General features: G+C 52.8%; 1 pseudogene; it reads left to right on the top strand.

The window, feature by feature from the left end:
* The first annotated feature begins 4,441 nt into the window (after nt 1–4,441).
* LOC136111778 (feather keratin Cos1-1/Cos1-3/Cos2-1-like) lies at nt 4,442–5,166 on the top strand (annotated as a pseudogene).
* Nucleotides 5,167–5,724: the final 558 nt, after the last annotated feature.

Genomic DNA, 5,724 nt, shown 5'->3' with positions numbered 1-5,724 from the left:
CCCAAGGGAACTGAGGATGGTTGCACATCAAGGGCACTCAGTGTTACAGCTGCTTTGGACAATCGTGACACTTTTCAAAGCTGGTGTGACATTTACTCCTGTTGGTCAATGGCAATGCAGCCTTTCTCTGGGCTGTGCTGTTGTGCTGGGGTAGCCTTTGTGTTTGCCCAGGGGACAGGGTGTGGGGCCCAGGCTGGTACAGGCATTGGGTTGTCACACATGACAACGTGAAGCTTGGAGAGGAACTGTCTGCAGAGCCGAGGCTGTGCCACATGTGTCCCCCTGAGCCAGTAGAGTGTGGGACAGTGCCTGGTCCTGCACTGGGAGTTTCTGCAACCGCTGCTGTTCATGGAGATGTTTCTCTTGAGGAGCCACCTCTCCCCCTCCCAAAAAAAAAAAGAACAGAAAAACCCATTAGGGAAAGAGAGCAGTGCACATCATTCCTGATCCAGCAGATATGGGACACTTGCTACCAGAAGTGCCAGTTCATAATACAACATGAGCAGAAGGGACTGACAAGCTCCCATGAGAATTTTTAATATCCCCAGAGACACCATGGGACCAGAGATGAGACACCTGCTGATATGTGGCTGAGGCTTTTGCTGCCTCCCCAGCAAGAACAAGGGAATGAAGATCCATGGATGCTTCAAGCTGGGAGCTGCCTGGAAGGAGCTTTTCTTTGTGTTTGTTTTGGTTTATTGTCATACTAAGAGAGATCAGAAGGTAAAGGTAAAGCACCTCAAATTTAACTGTCATGGTTGAAGTTCAAGAGGGAAAGAACGTAATGCAATCAGTTTTAAGTTGTCTCCATCTCGAGATAAGACAAGACCAGATACTGCTGCAGGGGACAGATGTACCTGTGGCTATTGCTAGAGCATCTTTCTTATGAAGAGAGACTGAGGGAGCTGTGTGTGTTCAGCCTGGAGAGGAGAAGGCTGAGAGGGCATCTCATCAGTGTTTATAACTATCTCAAGGGTGGATGTCAAGAGGATGAGACCAGACTCTTTTCAGTGGTGCCCAGCGATAGGAGGAGGGGCAACGGGCACAGGCTGAAGCACAGGAGGCTCCATCTGAATATAAAGAAAAACTTCTTTACTTTGAGGGTGCCAGAGCCCTGGAACAGGCTGCCCAGAGAGGCTGGGAAGTCTCCTCCTCCAGAGACATTCAAGACCCACCTGGATGCATTCCTGTGTGATCTGCTCTGGTGAACCTGCTTTAGCAGATGAGTTGGACTAGGTGATCTCCAGAGGTTCCGTCCAACTCCGACCATTCTGTGATTTCGCGGGGTGAGGTGGTGCCGGCGGGCAGAGCGGCAGCGCCCCCTGGCGGGCCCGGAAAGGGACTGTCCCCCCGCCCCCCGCCTCACCCGCCCGGCCCCGCCCGCGGCGGTTCGTGCCCGGCCGCAGCCCCGGCTCCTCTCCCCGTGTCTCCCACGGCGCAGTAATACACCGCCGCGTCCCCGCGCCGGGGCCGGGAGAGCCACAGGGCGCTGGACCGGCGGTCTGCCGCCACCGACAGCCAACCCGGCGGGTCCGACAGCGCTTTGGAGCCTTTGTGACCGAGTGCGAGGAACGCGGGGCCTCGGCCTGGGAGCTGACGGTACCAGTAAATGACCTCGTTTGACTGTATGTTGGGGTGTGAGCAGTTGATGCTGATGCCGGTGTCCTCGGTGGTCTCTGCTGACAGGTCCTGTTGCACCTGAGCTCTGGCTCCGGCCACTGCAGAGAAAGGAGAAGGAAAGACCAAAGATCACCGAAGATCACCCAGGTCTGATGGCACTTTCCCAAGAGAAATCTTTAGGAACAGTGTCAGTGACAGAGAGCGAGACCGGAAGAATTGGGGAAAATATACTCCTTGACATGGTTGGCAGATTATACTTGTGTGGGTCTGTTGAGCAAGGACAGAAGGCTGGCATGGAATCTGAAACTGATGCATTGAGAGACCAAATGACAGTCATGTGCACAGATGAATGAAAGGTGACAGGGAAAGGCGATGGGAGATTTTGGTGCGTTGCAGTGAAACATGGAGGGCTGAATTCAGAAGAAGAACAATTGCTAAATGAACAGAGGAATAGCATGATGTATGGTGCAGTGCAGGAAAGCAAACTTATGCCTACAGATGTAAAAAAAGCAGAGGGAACAGATGAGAAAGGCGTTTCAGAGAGTGTGAAGAGGGGATCATGAAGAGATAGTAGACGCATGGAGAGATGGGTCCAAAGATGAGTAGGTCAATGGAGAAGAGAGGAAGAGTAGAGAGGGAGAACAGGAAGGGGGGACGTGGAGGGGTGGGAAAGGATCATAAAAGATGTCAGAGAGGCAGGGAGAGGGAAAGGACACGTTGAAGGAGAGGGAAGAGCTGGTGCTGAGGTCCCCTGGCAACGCTCCAGGCTGAGACCCGGCCCCCACCCAGCCCCGCCAGCCCCGCGCACCCAGGAGCACCGCGGCCAGTCCCGCCAGCCCTGCGCCCCGGCACCGCCGCATCCCGCCGCTCCGCCGCCCGCGTCTCGCTGCCCCTGCCAGCCCCGGCTCCTTGCTTCGGCACGGCCGCCTCCTCCGGCTCCTCCTCTTCCTCCTCCTTCTCCGTCTCCTCCTCTTCCTCTCCCTCTCCCTCCCCTGAAACATCTCCAAGAAGAACAGACCCAGTTCTCTCGTTCTCTTTGATATGCATGTTCATCAGCCCCTGAAGATACATGGTTGTATTTGATGAACTCATTCCCTTTGTGGATCAGGCAATCCCAAACTGGCCGCACTACTCCACGTGAGACCTCAAATGAGACAGGGTCATGTTCCTGCACCTGAGGGCAACACTTTCACTAATACAGCACAGGATGCAGTTGCTCCTTTTTGCTGCAAGGGCGCACTGCTGTCTCATGCTCCTCTGGGTCTTCCTTAAAACCCCACATCCTCCAGGAGACAGCAACGGGGTTCACCCTCAGAATCACTAGAGCCACAGGTCAGAAGCAGCTTCATGGAGAGGGGAATCAGCCCTGGCTGAGTTCTCCCAATAGAGCTCCCTGTCACTGATCTTCCTGAGGTCAATAAATGGAAGGGGGAAAGTTCACAATTGCACCTTCCACAAGTCATATCTGAGATCCAGCTGATGGAAATTCATGAGCGGAGGCTTAGAAAATGCACCCACTGAGACACAAACCTGGTTAGAAAGAGGGACTGTGGCTGGCTTTGGGGATTCATTCCCAAATCCAGTGTGGTGGGTTGTGTTCCATCTCAGACACATTTAAGAATGCATTGGAAGCAGATTCACTCAGGGATGGCCAGCACAAGGTTGTGCAGGATTCCTCAGCTTTCCTTCTTTCCCATAAAGCAAACCTCATCCTTTTGAACTCTCTAGCACTGGGGAGAGCAGCTGTGTCCTGGCCTGGAGATGCAGGGAGGGGAGACTGCCAACCATGTTGAGACACACCCAATGTTGTTACATTGAGTTAAATCAAGTAATCAAACTCAAGTGAAACCATCCTTGTTGTGGTTTGAAATACGTGGCAGAGGAGCAAGAACTTTGGAGTGGCAGGAAAACGATGGCTCAGGAGACGGGGACTGCATTTCAGAGCCTCTTCCCTGGACAGATCTCCAGTAGGCGGGTGCGATCACCACTCAGCTACACTCAGGCTCCTTCTGACCCTGGGACCCTGGTGCTCTGTGGTGCTCATGAAGGGAGTAGTGGAGAATGTCCCAGCCACCAGCAGAGCGTTCCCTCATGATGTGTAAACCCAAGGACACACACACACACACAGAGGTTTATGCCCATTAGCATGGAATTATACATAAATCTGTGCTCCCACATGCATCTGCACAAACCTGGCAGCTTGCAAGTACACCCAAGAAAAGAACACCCATAGCAACACCATGAACTGTGGTACTGGAGAAGGTCGTGGACTCTGCTAAGGACCCCAGGGACTGGGATGTGTTAAGAAGATGGGATCATAACCGAACAGCGTAGCACACAGGCCTGGAATGGTATAAAAAATGAACCATAGTGGTGATCTGAGGAGGTCAGGAAAGACGAGGACTTGGCACGTCCTCATGCATGTGAACCCATGGGCATCCAGCTGAGGAGGATTAAATTTTCCTGAGAATGGCAGTTCAAAGAGACCCAAGAGAGTGTCCCAGGTTGACCTCATTTGTCTGCTCTAGACCCATCAAACTCTTCAGTTGAATCTTCTGCCTGCACTGCTTCATTACTGCCTGAGAAATCCTTGGGCCTTTCATCCCAGGGATCATAAGAACCCTTCACTGAGGAATGGGCATGGAACAAACCTGGAAATGAAAAGGCAGCAGTATAGGAAACTAAAGCACAGCCCATCTCGTTAGCTGTGATGGTTTGCATTCAAAATGAGCTTGTCAGAAAATTGTTACCTCTTCCAAGGGTCTCTCTGGTCCTGCAGCAATGAAGGGCAGGTATAAAAGGCAGCCCAGGGTCTTGCTCTCTCATCCACTTCTCTTGGCTTCTTCTTCCCAGGAACCAGGTGAGTCTGAAACCTCTTCTCCTCTTCCAATTTGGCATTTCTCTCATCAATGGACATCTCAGCTGATACTGTCTATGATCTCTCCTGTGATACACCTCTTCTTGTCTAGGGAGAGGGGAGTGGGAAAATGTTCTGCTTAGGAAGAGGCTGGGAGGTGGCAGAGGTGGCTTTTGGTGTATTCAGTAGGAGAGAGAGAGCCTCCCTGTGCCAGGCTGCTCCTTTTAGTGTCATGAAGACTGTGTGGCTCCTGGCACAGCTTCCAGCTCCCCACTCAGTAGTGGCCTTGGCTTCTTTCTGACAGGGTAACCAGGCTGCTTCTCACACACTTCTATGCTCTGCTTCCTCCCTGCCCTCTCTCACAGCTTCGTATCCACCCTCAAGAAATGTCCTGCTACAACCAGTGCCTGCCCTGCCAGCCCTGTGGTCCGACCCCACTGGCCAACAGCTGCAATGAGCCCTGAGTCAGGCAGAGCCAGAACTCCACCGTTGTCATCGAGCCCTCCCCTGTGGTGGTGACCCTGCCCGGCCCCATCCTCAGCTCCTTCCCACAGAACACCGTTGTGGGCTCCTCCACCTCTGCTGCTGTTGGCAGAATCCTCAGCTGTGATGGAGTGCCCATCAACTCTGGCTGCTGTGACCTCTCTGGAATTTCTGGCCGCTACTTTGGCAGAAGGTACCTGCGCTGATAAAGAATCTGGGAAGGGCCCAGGGAGACACCTTGAGGAACTCAAAACATGGTGCTGGGCAAAGGATTGAGATATTGGCTGTGATTTCAGTAGAGCTGAATGGCTTTACCTTTTCTACCTTTTGCTTTGATTGCTTCGGTTCCCCTTGGCAACAAGGTTAACCCAGGTTCAGCCTGGTGGGGATCAGCTGTCTTCTCACCCACTATGGGGTGGGCAGATGAACACCATGCACAAACTTCTTCATGACCATGGACTGCAGATTTGTGGATTCCTGCACTGCTGTCCTCCACTTGCAGTGACTTTGTTTCCCTCTTTTATGCATTAAAGTTCTGCTGCATTCAAACCTGGCCTCCATGTGGTCCTTCCCTCTGTGAACACTCCCCAAGCTGCCAAAGGAGAAGGGCGTTACTCTGGAATGGAAGGGGGTGAGGGCACAAGAAAATCTTTCTCCATTGATAGAGGAATGAGAGGTTGGGACAGTCTGCAGTGGCTCCTCTTTTGGGCACCTTCCCTTGGACCTGAGGAAATCATCCCTGGCTACTCTGCTGTCAGTGACCA

The sequence above is a fragment of the Patagioenas fasciata genome, chromosome 22, assembly GCF_037038585.1.
Source record: "Patagioenas fasciata isolate bPatFas1 chromosome 22, bPatFas1.hap1, whole genome shotgun sequence".
NCBI classification, from domain to species: domain Eukaryota; kingdom Metazoa; phylum Chordata; class Aves; order Columbiformes; family Columbidae; genus Patagioenas; species Patagioenas fasciata.
This window is presented reverse-complemented; position numbering and strand designations above follow the sequence as displayed.